General features: G+C 38.4%; 1 long non-coding RNA gene across 4 annotated transcripts; it reads right to left on the bottom strand.

The window, feature by feature from the left end:
- Nucleotides 1–5,247: 5,247 nt before the first annotated feature.
- Nucleotides 5,248–15,872, bottom strand: LOC306993642. Of its 4 annotated transcripts, none has more exons than XR_013796500.1 (4): nt 15,511–15,872; nt 11,240–11,396; nt 8,240–8,375; nt 5,248–6,732 (listed from the first exon to the last, which is right to left on the bottom strand). It is a non-coding gene; the product is annotated as an uncharacterized lncRNA (long non-coding RNA). The 4 variants fall into 4 exon arrangements; XR_013796501.1 differs by having other exon boundaries at nt 11,240–11,387; XR_013796502.1 differs by having other exon boundaries at nt 11,240–11,365.
- Nucleotides 15,873–16,222: the final 350 nt, after the last annotated feature.

Raw genomic sequence — 16,222 nt, 5'->3', positions numbered from 1 at the left:
ACCTGAGGTTATTCCCGGGGTATTGGCCCTTTAATACTGTACGCTATTTGGGATGAAAGGTCCATAAACCTGGAAAAGTGTTGGATCAAGAGTCACTGATGACAGAATAACTCAGATTCTCGTATTTCTGACTGATAACATTATCTTATAATTAGATAACTCAATATGAACTCAAACATGCCGTTTGTTTCAACACTTCTGCACTATATGAATTAACAAAAAGTCTGTGTGGGCTTAAAATGTCATCAACTGTGCCTTTATGGATCCCATGATAGATGTTCAGTTTGTTTCTTTGGGATATTGAGCGGACTGACTGTTATCCTTCAGTCTGTCCTTCTCCTCCTTACAAGCTTCTCAGAGTATTTTTAGGGCACTCTTAATGCCCGAGCACCTGGTCCAGTCCATTTCACATGACAAAACACTTAGACAAGTGGTCAAACATAATGTGATGATTCCCTAAAATAACATAATACGCAGTTGTCTTGCACTATTTCTGCTCTCTTGTAATTATTTTGAATAGCACACAGCTGTTATTGGAGTTTTTATTATGGTTTCTTGCATATACGATATCTATTCAACCCCCAAATGTCATTATTGTAATGCAAAAAATAATAATAATCACAATGCAATTCTAATAAAACTATACAATATGCAAGTATTGAGGATTACATTGCAGTTTTGAGTAAATGAGCTTTAATATTTCAGAAAGTGTGTAATAGCGCCCCCTACCGTTTAAGTGAAAACATGGATTGCCGAAAAATATAATCAATGGCGGGGAAAGAGTTAAAATAATGCAAAACATATTAACAGACTTTATTGCAAAATATTCCTTTTTTCATTTATGTTGATGACAGACCCCTATTATGTCACTTCCAAAGAACTATGGGTAAACATTTTTAATAAATAACCAACCCGATCACACTAAATGCGTCTCTATAGCACGCAGTGTTTATCGTGTAATTTATATGCGAAAATTAGTTTTTACGTGCATAGAATACGCATGGGTTGGTTAGGCCTAGGGTATGTTTAGTAGTGGTGTGGGGTGCGTGTGTATTACACGCAATGAAGTGCGTATCAAATGCACGTGAAAACTGCGTATCATATGTATCATATGCACGTAAAAACTAATTTCCGCGTATAAATTGCACGATAAACTGCGTGCTAGAGATGCGATTACGCGAGAACAGGCTGAAATAAACACCATAAATACCTGTAAACAGAGACCTGTAAACATTCATAGCCACAAACACAGTATGGAAATGTTGGATATCATTAGACAATAGTTTGTATTAAAACACATATCAGATATTATTTGAAAATATTGCCCAGCATCTGGTTGTTTGTCAAGGAACTTGAGACAGACTAAAATGGTTTTCTCATACTTTTTCCCACTAGAAAAAAAAGTTTCTGACAGTGTGAACTGATACTTGGCTTTGTTCAGCTCTTATTAAACACCGTTTATATGAGGATCATTTTGGATTAGTCCACAATCCCCCATAATACAAATTTATAGTGACAGGCTGGGTAGAGATGAGAGAGGAAGTGTTATCTGAGACACTTTATTATTCAGCTTTCTCCAAAATCAAACAGTTTATATCTGAAGAAATATGCATGGACATCATTATTGTATTGTTTCTCATATAAAGACACAGACGAGTACCAGGGATGATGAGGAAAGCTGGAGGTCCTTGTTTATGTCTTCTTGTTCTTTTCCCCCCTCTGGGTCTCTGATGGTTTATCATCTCTGGTGATCTTGTACCATAACAGACCCATTGGTTTCACGACACATAGCCATCCATGCTGGAGTAATAGTGCTGGCATCAGATGCATGTTTATCTAAAGCGGTCGACCCTTGGGATGTGACTTTAGCTGTGGAAAACTGTCCTTTCCCAAACAAGAACTAAAAAATACACAGTTCAGAGAAAAGTGGATAACTGTGTTATTTGGCTTTGTTTCAATAACGCATACAAATACGTTTTGTAGTTTTCTGAAGCAAAACGTGATTTGTAGGCTAAATAGAAAGCAACACTAAACAAAGTGAGCAAACAAAGCAGTCATGATAACATTTCTGTTATAGAAAAAAAGTAACTAACATGGATGAACATTTATCTTTCACAACATCTAAATTTAACAACTTCGGTATCTCCTTCAGGCTCTATAATGACTGTCCGGAAGGGGAGTTACACTTCCCGTGTCTACTGAGGATTAAGGAATGAAAGGCAGAGGAAACCAGAGAAGCTGACATGAACAAGAGTCCTTCTGCATAGATGATCTTCAAGCTTACATATAGAACCAAACATCAAATGTTAAGCTGTTGGCCAAATTAAGAAAGACATTTTGGGATATTTTGATATGGGCCAACAACACATTTATTTATAACATTAGTGGTGTTTGCTAGAGAAAACGACTATTATTATTTCTTACATATGAGTCAGAGTATTGAACTGCAGTGCATCACTCGTCGTCCCACACCATTTGTGTTATGGATATGAATGATACCTCAAATCATGTGGCTAGAGATGTATTGCTTTTCTAGTAACGTATTGGTGGCATAATCCCAAAGACTACATATCATTCTTAGACTTTTGACCTTTAAGCAACTTCCCCCAACACCCTAGCAACTGCATAGCAAAACCCTAGCAACGATCCAGAAAAACCTAGCAACCACCAAGAACAAAGTAACCACCAAGCAATGCCCTAACAACAACCCAGAACACCAATGCAGCCTTTAAGTAACTGCTCATCAATGCTTTAGAAACCGAACTGTCTGCATAGTATCCAAGTAGCTAGCCCTACCAACCACACAGAACACCCTAACAACCACCTCGTCTGGCCCTGTCAGCTACTCAGAAAAACCTATTATCAGCCAAGAAACCATCCAGAACAACCTAGCAACCGCCAAGCAATGCCCTCACAACAACCCAGAACAAACTTCCAAATGCTAAGCAACTGCTAATCAATGCCTTAGCATCTACCAAAAACTCATTGGCAACTGCCTAGCAACTACCCAGAAAGACCTAGCATCTGTCTATTAACCAAGTCTAGCAATTCCATAACAACCACTCAGCAACTGCTGAATAACATCCCAACAACCAACCAGAACACCCTAGAAACACCCCAGCAACCACCCAGAACACCTCAGCAACCACAGAGACCATCCTAGCGACCAGCAAACACCCACAACCCCCAAGAAACAAACTACAAGTGCCCTAGCAATCACACAGGAAAAACCCTAGTCACCACCAAGAATACCCTAGCAACCCCTTAGCAACCACACAGAACATCTTATCAACCACCCAGAACACCCCAGAAACCAATGACCAGTGCCCCAAGCAGAAAAACCCTAGCAACCACCTAGAACATCCTAACATCACCTTAGCAACCACACAGAACATTCTAGCAACTGATGGCAAACAGCAACCACCCAGAACACCCCATAAACAAACTACCAGTCCCCTAGCAACCACTCAGAAAACCCTAGCAACTAGCCAGAACTACCCTAGCAACACCTTAATAACATCACAGCAACTGCTTAGCAACTTGCATCACTCTTGACATTATAGTGGTGACATTTGCATGGGCAAGTACCACTCACTTTTTCCTCAGTAAATGACAAAAAAAGAGAGACACAAAGTTATATGACAAAATAAATTAAATAATATGAAAATGGTCCCCAAAACTTGAAATGAAAATGGTCTCACTAAACTAATCCTCATGCTTTATCACTTTATCTGTGTTTTCCCCCTGCGGCAGGGACCAGGCGGAGCACCCCAGAGAATTCATTCTCAATGACAAAAGGGACTTTCTAAGTCTCTCAGAAGTCCATCTGAGGAGCTCAGGGAAATTGCAGTGTATATATAGATAGATGGGATTAACTAGTACCATGCTGGGGTAAATTCATCCTGGACAGCAAATGTTGGTGAGAGGCAGAGGTGCAACCTGACCCCAACGCAACTTGAGACTCCAACACACACATATCAAGGGGGTGATGACATACAAGCATACACTTGCTTCCACTCTGTCATGCCAGGGAAATCAAGCCCTGCGATAGTTATCACTGGAGGAATGACCACACACATGTGCATTTAATAACCAGCTCACGTATCGCTTACAATAAGGTTTCACCAACCCAGGTTGAGTTATACATGACATAAACAGCTAGTTTAGCCAACAATAACAGTTCTGTCAGTATTAACTCACTCTCCTTTTATTGGAAACCCATACATTTTTTCTTTCTTTTCCCATGGAGTTATTTAGGAGAATGTCCAAGCCTCTCTTTTCCAAGTCTTTCTGTATGGGTTTAGATGACTTGGAGTACTTTTTGATAAGATTAGAGATATTTTTCTAAATTATTTTGCATAATTTTTCTTTTTTGTCACACACACAGACACAAAGGGGGGGGGGGGGGGGGGGGGTCAATAATTGTAACCATTTAAACTCATCTTCAATTAAATTAAATGTTTTTTTCTCCAGTGAAAATAATTTTTTCATGCCTTAAACTAGATTGAATATGCAAATCAGTCCCCTTCCTCCACTCAATCACACCAGCTCAGACTACACCTGATCCACTCAGTCAACTTTACTGTAGTAAACGCCACACAATGCCGAGTGGAAATATTGGTTTAATTCAGCGACGTGTGTTTGAAAGTTGTTCCCACGACTCAAATCCCCTTCAATTCAAATTCCCTTGTTTTAGGTAAATTGTGTCCACCTTGTATCAAACTGTTCCCTCATTTAGGTTAAATTGCCACAGTTTTTGTACAATGTGGCCACAAATTAAAGTTGTGGTAACAAATTCTAAATTCATGCCCATAATATCAAATTTTTTTGTCCCTGTGTCATGTGCAGGCCTCCATACTTTTAATTTCACAGCTTTCTGAAATACTTCATTCTAAATGGTTAGTTGCGGCTTTCATGCGGTTAATTAGTAAATGAACAGTTGAATTATTCGAAAAATAACGCACACCTGACATGGTAATGCGACCACAACTCGAAGCAGAGGCTTCAGCCAGCCGACTCAAATCCTGCCCGGAAGCCGTGCGTTTCCCTGACAATAATTGCACACCTTAGAGAACGTTCGTCAACCAATCAGATTCAAGCTTTCAACAGCCTGCATTCTGTTGTATATATAATGGTCCAAGGTAGCAAAATTCCTACATAACAGGACTTTTTTTATTGTATCACTTTGCTCCTGCGATACAAAAACCAACAGGCCGATCAAACCACATTAAGGATATAAGACTCACACAGATGGACTTGTGGAGAGAGGCGATCAAGATCTCTTTATGGGCTGACTACTTAATAAAGCCTGGACTGTTGGTACCCATGAAGGAGATGTGTAGCGTTCCGCTGCCGCAAGCTGTTTGAGAGAGACCTGAGCTGAGGTGGTCTCTGGGAGAAATGCCTGGCGGGCTTGGGCAGATTTTCGCCCTGAGCCCAAGGCAGAGATGAGTATGATAGGGGAGGATTCTTTTATTTTTTGGCACTGATCTGAAACTGCTCCTAAACCCTGCCAGCAGTCTCAATGTTTGCAGTCCACATACAGGCGGCGGCTTCCTTTTTTTTAAAAGAAAATGTAAAATTCTTAAACCAAGCTTCTAGTCATTTCCCCATAGCAAGTAGGTTTTTTTGGTTTGTGTGGTTCATAGTGCAATTTAGACACTTCTGGAGAGTTTTCGTTGGATATGACAACAAAATCATGAATATTATAAAAAAGTAAATTAGTGAAAATTGTTAAATGCAAGAAAAGTTGATTCGTTTGATGTTTGCATGTTGCTCATCTAACAACTTAATACTCCTAATTAGCAGAAAAGGCCAATTTCCCACAGCCAGTTTCATTGGTCAACTCAATCACATAGTCACCAGACACATTTAGACTGTTTGATACTTTTCAGAACTGACTAAAAATGCTTAAATTTGCAATCAACTTTTCCCTTCATTTTCTGTACCATTTGTTACTTAGCTCGGCACAATGCATTCTGCGATTGACGTATTCGTAAAAAGATGCATGCAATACTTTAATTTAGGTGAAAAAATTAGGTCTTATAGAGTAGCATTATTTTACTGACTACTTTATAACTGCTTTTGTGGCATGTGTGTAGATAAACCTTAACCATTATGGGAGAATAAGCTGCACGTTCTGCCAAGAGAAGTCTCAGTGAAAAGACATGACACCAAAAATGCCTGTCTCTTCCTTTGATCACATTCATAACTTTAATTTTACCCTTCATTGTGATGTGGCAAGATAGTATTTCACATGAGCAGCCTTCAATTCACCAAGCAGACAGTCACCTCAAGAACTACATGTCTCTAACACTCATTTCAAACTGTTGTCCAAATTATTATCTGTCAGCAAAGCAACTCCCACCCTGGTCATAAAAATGGAGAAAAACAAGCAGACAAACTCCTCTGCATTTCACGTCACTCATGATAATGTGAAAAACAAGCAGCTTTGGCAGTGGAATGTGATTCATTTGAGAGCTTTCTTGTTTTCCCCCTTTTTTTTTAAAGCCTGTTTGATGCGGGTGGCAGCCATAATGGTTGAATAGTTGTGGGCTAGTGAGGGTTCCTCCCTATGAAGTGTTTGTCTGTGTTTCACTAACACAGCTGGAGAAAACTCAGAGCCGAATCTCAAGCAAGACAGACCGCCATAATCTGTCCAGGAAGGCGAATTCACATGTGACGAGATGACAGCGATTATTCTCCTCCAGAATATCAGAAGATCCTTGATCACTTGAAAAGGAACAGAAAAACAAGATAAGACGACTAAAAAATCAAATGTTGCTCGTCAATCGACAAACCTTCTAGGTTTGAAATCGGCAAAGAAATCCCTGAAGCTCAAGTACTCCACACTTGGACACTGATGGGAAGGAGTCAGCAAAGCACTTACCGACAGTTTGCTTTACTTTGCATCCTCAAGATAAGAGATTCCATAACAGCATAAGGCCGGATGGAGACCAGGAATTCTCCTGCACTGATGTGACTCATTTGTGAGGTTCACTGAAGCAAGACAATGTTTTCAAGCTGTTCTGGCGATAAACTGCACTAAACTCTTCCCATCCATCAATCTATGTGTGTATGTATGAATCTATCTATCTATTGATAAAATGCACTAAACTCTTCCCATCCATCCATCCATCCATCCATCCATCCATCCATCCAATCAGGTCTGAAGCTTGGACGGCTTGGTTCCTCTTGTGATCTTGACATTGAAGCTATTTCGCAAGTGTGTTAGTGTATGTAGTGTGACATTGACAGATCTCCATCAATATTTGCTCATTTTTCCCATTCCTGGATGTCAGTAGGTGAAAACTTTCCATGTGAGCAGTTGAAGCAAATCTTTCCATATATGGAGCTGGGTGCTGAGAGCCGACATGATGAGTTCTTATGTTGAGTTTACGGCTTCCTAAATAGTTTGGTTTCCATTTCACTGAGCCATAAAAACTTCTAGGGTATGTGCTCATCTTCATTATTGACCATGTGTCTTATTTATTTCACCCAGACAAATCAAATAGGGCTAAATGAGGAGACGGGATGGTTTACCTGAGGATACATGCATTTTTGAAGACAGTATTCCAAGGCACAACCATAAAGGACGCTCTAAAGGGCGTAGGTTGCAACATTACATCATTAGATCACATGTATACTTCACAGGGAATGCAAAAAATGCATTGCACATTAACGCTAAGACATTAAGTTAGCAACATGCTAATACCAAACTTTATTGGAATACTGTCGGTTCTGCTGCAGATTTTTTTTTTGTGAAGAGTGCGATTTGTATGCTTTGCACATTAGAAATATCACATTAGCTTTATCCAAATGCTAACAGCAAACTCTGGATGCAAACTCTATTGAACACGTTAACAAATTAGTGTGAACACATTAACTTTAACAACATTGCTAACACTAAACTCTTTAGGAATATATTGTTGATTCTCCCATGCACTTACCATGGAGAGTATCATTTGTGTATGATTTACCTTTAGTGATAACAAACATATCTAAGCGGCATGCTAATGCCAAATTCTATTAAATATATGGACGAATCTCTTGTGAATTTATGAAGAGCACCATTTGTGTGTTGCTCACGACATTCTGCGGATGAGCAAAATCCTCAAAAATACATCTTCTAGATGAAAACATGAGAGATTTTTCGAGTGAGTGAGACACACACACACTGGCAAAATGTGTTAGCGGTGGCTCTGCGTCACAACTGCTAGTAGTTTAGAGTGAGACATACCAAAGGAACCCACACCTCTTGACAAGCTGTCCTCTCACCCCAGATCAGGCCCCCGTGACCCTGTCAGTATTTGTTCAGATGTTGTGACTGTTCTCGTGTCAGTCTCGGTGTGGGGTTCACACTTCCTGTCAGGGAGCTGGAAGAAATGGGAGAGAAGCCAAGATCAGCCAGAGGACTTCATCTAAGATCAACTTCTCTGCTGACTGTACTGAGCTTAGTCATAAAATCTGATGCTGAGCTTGTGATGTTTTATGAAAACTGGCAAGATATGTCAGCAGTCAGCAGTGTGGTTTCCAATATCTCCTCAAAGCTTTGAGAAGGAAAACCTCATTGTGAAAGAGATGAATAGAGGTTGTCTGATGATGAAAGTCTGAAAATCAAGCAGAAAGATCTCCAGATGGGGGAAACATGGGTAACACTAGGGCTCTTTTATCTTTGATTGAATGGAGGACAATAAAAAGTAAAATGAATGATCTGATGCGATTTATTGGGGTAATTATTGCAAAACCTATATGATTGGTTCACCCTCAACTTCACCCTCTATTTCCAGTGTGATAACTAGTAAACCAGAGCCAATGTTACTCCTCCTTGATTCATTACTTGGTTGGACTAGCAAGAGTAACTATGTATATATATAGTAGTCCGATTTATGAGAAACAAAGCAGCAATAATAAGATATACAGTGACAATTACAAAAAAAGTCACACCTGTGATTGTCACGATTACAAAGCCGCTATTGTGAGATATTGTCACGACACGTTGTAAGAAAGCACACAGATGTACAGTGTGTCTTACAGTCTTTAATAATATCCAAAGATAATATCCAACAATAGGCAAAGGCAAAAGATAAAGTCACTTTGTGAGATTTTAAATCACAATTTGGAGATATGAAGTCAATTGTTTCAAGAATTAGTCACAATAAGCTTTTTATTTTTTTATTTTGAGGTCGAAATGGGCATCCATACATTTAACTGTATTTGACTTTCATCAAGAGCACAATGATTATGAATTACTTGAGATATTTGAACCTACAGCCTTTCAGCCCAGAGCTTTAACCACGACCCTAAACAGCGTGTTATTAACACTGCTATTTAAACAAACTACTGAAGCTCTGGGGTGTCCGCAAATATTTTGAAGGCTCATACAGAATAATCCAGACTTCAACAGCGATAATTTCGGATTCTCCTTTTGACTGAAAGCAACATGTTCTCCAACCTGCTGTTCGGTCTCTGCAGGCTCATTTGACTCCGCTCAAAAGTGGGCCATTTGTCGAAACGAGAGACCCATTTTTCCTCCGCATATTTCCAGAAAAATCAGCAAGCCCTTGTTCACTGCTGTTTATTCAGCTTTTGGGCAGGGAAAGCCACAGCAGCGAGAAAACGCTTACGGCAGGACTTTTCTTCTGTTGAAAGATATGGCTTCTATTCCTGGCGAAACCCTCCTGGATTGGGAGGTTTCCTTTCTAAGAGCGAGACACTAAAGGTGTTGCATTACACCAAAGGATTCAGACCAGCACTTATGAATAAACCGGGCACTTGCTGCCAACATCTCTAAGCTTTTGTCCCTGGTACTTCTCAAAGTGCTGATCTTCCCAACTCAGACCATCTTACATGAACTTCTGGTCCAGACTAGATATTCATGAATGACCAGCGTATAGCCATTTCCATTTACCAACAAGCCTTCAAACTAACCTTATAATGATGTGATGGCTAAATTCACTTTAGCATTTAAAACGGCCGATGCTGATCTATTTGCGAGGTGTTGAAAGGCGAATATGCTGGACTATAAAATGTTTGTGGGGACAGTTTAATGTGTCATTCTGAGGAGGGGTGTCATGAAGACGGGAGGGTGTGTCTGGATGATTGAAAGCGTTCTTCAAACCACTGCCAGCTTTAGGGTGCTAAAAGACGATAGCTCCTCTCCTAGTATTAGTATTTGGTGTCCCACATGAGCTCGAATCCAGATATATCGGTGGCATCACTGCTGACTCAGAAATGCTGACACCTAGTTACACCACGGTTAGTGGAACAGCTTGGAGGATTCCTTATCCGATAGCCAACAGCAGACTGGTTATACAATCTTTTAACGTGGTGGACCACTTCAAGAATAATACAAGTTTAAACCACTATACACCGAACAGTTTTTTACACTTTTGCACAGTTTTACAGACAAGGCTTAAAAGAACACGCTGACTTTTTGGGACTTTAGCTTATTCACCGTATCCCCCAGAGTTAGATAAGTCCACACATACCCTTTTCATCTCCGTGCGTGCCGTAACTCTGTCTGACGCACCCACCGCTAGCCTAGCTTAGCACAAAGACTGGAGGTAAACGGCTCCAGCTAGCATGCTCCCAATAAGTGACAAAATAACGCCAACATTTTCCTATTTACATGTTGTGATTTGTATAGTCACAGCGTGTACAAATAACAAGGTCACATGAGACACAGCCATCTTCTAACCGTATACATACTGGGAACTATATTCTCAGAAGGCGAAGCACTGCTACTTCTGCGGAGTGATTTGCTCACAGCACCAGAGACGCACCGTGTTGAGGAGTTAGAAGATGGCTGTGTCTCATGTGACCTTGTTATTTGTACACGCTGTGACTTTACAAACCATAACATGTAAATAGGAAAATGTTGGCGTTATTTTGTCACTTATTGGGAGCAGTATGCTAGCTGGAGCCGTTTACCTCCAGTCTTTGTGCTAAGCTAGGCTAGCGGTGGGTGCGTCAGACAGTGTTACGGAGATGAGAAGGGTATGTTTGGACTTATCTAACTCTGGGGGATACGGTGAATAAGCTAAAGTCCCCAAAAGTCGCGTGTTCCTTTAAAAATAAAATGCATGTTTTAATAGATTAATCATGGCCAATTTACTTAAATGTAGTTAAATTGTGACGAATTAAGAATTCATTCCCAAAACGAATTAATTCGGAACCAAATTGTACTAATTTGTTCTCTCAGTCCAGTGTCTGTACCGGTGTGTGCGTTCATCCCCACCTCTTCTTTTCTACAGCTCACATGTTTTCAGCAGGACGGTGTCCCAGCGGGTCAGTGGGTCGGCCGTCTCAGAGGTTATTAATGGGATCCTCAGACCAAATGTCCCCCACAGGCGCAGACACCGGGCTGCAAAAACAAATAATGTTCCCTGCGGTTCCTCAAGGGGCATGAAACAGTAGAAGCAGATATGAAGATTGTGAAAAGACAGGTATTTATATGTATTCTGTGATATTTAGACAAGAATAACTAAAAGCGAAATGAACTCGTCGTTAACCGTAACTGTGTAATTTTAGTATCACTGAGATCTGAAAATAAAAATAAAAAATGTTTTTACAAAATATTTTTGGCAGCTGTAAATAATTATAATATTTTTTTTTTTTAAAGACAGTAAAAACATGAACATATTTACAGAACCTGTACATTTTACAGTATAAAACTGTAATTTACAAACAATAAAATTGTTTAAAATTCAACAAATCACACTGCAACTAAAATCTGTTTTGTACATTTAACATTCACTGACAACCACCATAATAATGCAGGTAAAGAGGAAGAAACATGAAGAACCATGAATATGTTCACCACAAGTAGTTTTTCTACAGGTAGAAGTATATAGTGGTGCACAGGGTCATTCACGCAATCTCAAAACACCATCATGGTGACACACATGACACTAAAATAATCCAATATGTTCATTCATTAAACAACAGAAGATGTAACATAAAACCCAAATGTACATACAGTAACTTATAACAAAAAATATTAAGAAACATAATTATTGAAACAAAAAAAAATACCTTCAATTGTGAAGTATCACACAGGGAATGTCAGTTTACAGTTGTTTACTGAATATTATACAGTACGTGGATTTGTTCTTTTTCACATCTAAAAACTGTGCAATTAACAACATTTAACTGTAAAAATTACATAAAACGTCCAGTTACTGTTAACTTATCTACTGTTTTTTTCCCATAGCGTTTTTACAATATTGTACAGTTAAAATTATAAAAAAAAATTACTGTGTTGTTTTTGTTAATATTTTCAATTCATTTTTTAAAATATTTTCACAGTTTCATTATCATTTTTATTAAAGTTTTAGTAATTTCGTTTTTTCTTGTAGTAATTTTTATTTTTTATATAGGTTCCATTATTTTTATTAAAAGGTTTAGTTTGTTTATTTTTTAATATAGGTTCATTCTTTTTTATTTCAGGTTTCAGTTATTTTAGTACATCATGTAAAAACTTAATGAAAATGAGAAACGTTGCCTTGATTGCCAAGTTGAATTAAAGTAAGTTTAAGTTGTTTGTTACAATGTAGTTATTGTGTTCATGCTATTGAGGTATAGGATACGGGTAAGGTTAGGTAGGGTTTAGAGGTACTTTACAATAAGGTCTCATTTGTTAACATTAGCTAAGTTACTAACATGGCCGATGCATGTGTTACTGAATTTTAATCTTTGTTGATGTTAGTTAATAAAAAATACAGTTGTTCATTGTTCAAGTTACTTCACAGTGCATTTACTAATTGTAACAAATTCAACTTGGTTTTAGGAAATGTGTAAATAAACTGCTTAAGATTAATACATGCTGTAGAAGTATTGTTCATTCTTAGTTCATGTTAATGTTAGCCTATAATGAAATCTGATTGTAAACTGTTACCATTTCATTGGAGGGTGCTCGAACTCTAGAAATTAATTGTGTCCTTTCTTCCTTGTAAGTTTATGGGGTTTTAAACCCATTTCATTTACTTTAAAGTGAATACATAAAAATGTGATATTTATTTAGGGTAATGGTTTGGTGGTCAGATCCATAACCCGAAGCAAGCAACAGTAATAGTGATGCTATAACAGAAGACAGCATCCTGTATTTGGAAATGCTCTCTAATGTCCTCTCACAGGAGATCTCAGACAATAAACAGCGTCCCAGGAGTCGCGCTCCTCAGGGATGACACCATAAGGGAATCGGGCAACCCCTTTCACGAGCAAGCCTAAAATAGTCATGTTGTGCAGTCCGGATCATTCCAGCGCGACTGCTGAGTTTACTCTCAAAACACACACCTTTCCAAGAAGATTCCTTCTCTACACAAAGAAGACTAGCTGTGTTTAAAAGACTGACTGACATTATTCACATGATCTCATGTCGTTGTATAATATGATGACCGTACACCATTTAGGATTGAACTGAAAATGCCAATTCAGTGCCTTAATTTGAATCATGTTAGAATGCAGGATGTAATTAAAATTCCAGGAATAAGAAATAGAATGAAATTAATAATCCATTTTATTTAAAGGGATAGTTAACCCAAAAATGGAAATTTTGTCATTTACTCACCCTCAAGTTGTTCCAAATTCAAGTTTCTTTCTTTTGTTGAACACAAAAGACGATATTTTGAAGAATGTTGGTAAGCAGACCGTCGATGGTTAATTGACTTCCATATAGTAGGGAAAAAAATAACAAAGAAGTCAATGGGTGCCGTCAACTGCAACATTTTTCAAAATATCTTTTTTTATCTTTGCAATAAAGTACATGATTCTTCCTGTCATTCCACTTTCACATCCAGTAGAGAGTATGTGTGGCCAGTTTAAATCAAATTCACAATTTCTAAATTTGTTCTCTAAGTAGCTAGTGTGAGTTTTAGATTTGAAGGCACTAACAGCGCACTAACACTAAATTCATTAACAATGGAAACACGGCACCAAGCAAACACATCTGAATGTGGATATCAAGGATATCATGAACTATGTTTCATTCTTAGGTGAGAGCGTTGCTTAAAATTAGTCAAACAGCTGTGACAACAATGTTTTCCCTGTTCTCCAACCTTTTTTTCTTCTTTGGGAAGAATTCCACTTCCAGAACTGATGTGATGTTAAGATTACAGGAAAATATAACCACCATGCACTTGAGTTATCATGAATACCTGAACAACACATGGAAGACGGGTGCGTCCAACACACACACACACACACACACACACACACACACACACGATTTTCATACTGTACAAATTGTACATTCTACCCTCTAAAGCTGCCCATCAGAGAAAACTTTCTTACATTTTCAAAAAACATCACTTATGATTTATAAGCGGTTTTCCTCACAGGGACCAAAAAAAGGACAAGGATTTGGGAAATTGACATCTTTTCTCCCCATAACATAGGGTTAACCTGAAAAACAAACACACACACATACACACACACACACACACACACGCACTTCTCATAATCAAATTCTAAGTTTGACACTTTAACTGCCATTCCATTGTCTAAACTTCACACATAATTCTTAAAACAATTCAAGAACCAAAAAACAACATTCTGTGTGCAAGATTCTCTGAGAAAAGCCTTTTTACTCAATGAATAATACAACAGTTCATAATCAGCAGCTTCATGAGCTGTAAATCACTGAAGGATATCAGACAGAAATGCGACCGCTGCCCTCTCAATTCCAGCGCCATTCCTGTGGTACGACTAACAAACCTCAGATTTCACAAAAATGTGTCCCGCTGACAGGAAACAGAGTGCTTGAGCTGCTCATGCTATCACCAAACAACAGACATACACAATAATTGACAGCAAATATTTTTACAGTCTGTCCAAGGCTTTTATAAAGAGTAGGTCTAAATATATTTGTCTGTCTTGAGACAAAGCATTAGCATTAGCAACACCATACAGACTTGCTAACCATCCTCTGGAATGTGTGCCTGAAATTGTTTCACATGAAAAGATTAATGCTGAACTGAAGAAATCATATTTCCCCACCTCAGGCCCAAAATAACAGGCCATTTATTGGAGGACCTTCAAATACAACAAATATGGGGTTTTCAATTAGCCTAATAGCGCTAATGTTTGAGTTTGTCTTGCACAATGCGAGAATGTGGGTTTCTGCCTGCAAACCTACGAGTTCACACAGAGTGCGCATTTTTAATAAGGTTTCTCATCATGCATCAGTCACCATGAAATAAAACTGTACTGTACGTAGGCCTACTGTAGGATACCAGTTAATTTTGACCTCAAATTTTGATTTAGTTTGAACTAGTCTGTACATGCTCTGAAGGTAGGCTACTTGGGTTAGGGACTAGGCCTAAATAAAATCAGACAGGATTGTCGTTCCAGGATCAACAATGTATTTCTTGGCAAAATCATGGTGACTGGATTGCACTGCATTAGATAAACTATTCGACTGGACTTCCTCTGGCTGGCCTTTATGTGTAGAATGGGAACTAATGAATACTAATAGAACAAGACTAAATAATGCATGTGTTTTTGTCTCACCTGATATCACCTTATGTGTTCATTTGAGTGAACTTTCTACTTTTTACTCTCCCATTTTGCTCGAACATACTGTTCTCTTATAGATTGCTGTCTGAAGTCGAAGCACAAACGTCCACATGTCCTTTTTTGGTCACACAGACTGTAATTTGGCAATCTGCAATATAATTCCCAGAATGACCGCGACCACAAACACATGAAGGAGTAACAGCGACACCTACTGGACAGAATGTCACACATACATATCTACACACACAGCGTCACACATCCTTTATAAATAATACTGCACAGATAAAATCTAGAAAATGTAGAGAAAGGATATGAACACATTACAGCGACTAAATGTTTATCGTCGTAAAACCAATTTGAGCATTTGCTTGGTTTAGTGTGTGTGTGTGTAGGCCTACTTATAATTATTCCTGAACAGAGAAAAGCGACAGATTTAGTCTGTTTCTGTGAAGAATCACATGGCTACACAAGGATAACATTTTAAACGCATTTAAAACTTACCACAGCTGGTCTTCACTGCAAAGTCTAGACGGAAATGCGATGGTTTTTAATAGGTCCGTCGCCGTGGATTGGTTGCCAGCGGTCTTAATTAATTAATTAATTAACTGTATCGTATTTTTTTTTTGTCACGGAACAAAATAACATTTATTATAAAATAAAATGTTCATGTTTAAATATACATTTACACTTGAAAAAATTGTTTTTT

This window comes from Phoxinus phoxinus (assembly GCF_949152265.1).
Source record: "Phoxinus phoxinus genome assembly, chromosome: 25".
NCBI lineage: Eukaryota > Metazoa > Chordata > Actinopteri > Cypriniformes > Leuciscidae > Phoxinus > Phoxinus phoxinus.
The sequence above is the reverse complement of the archived record's forward strand: the minus strand, read 5'-3'. Positions and strand labels throughout refer to the sequence as shown.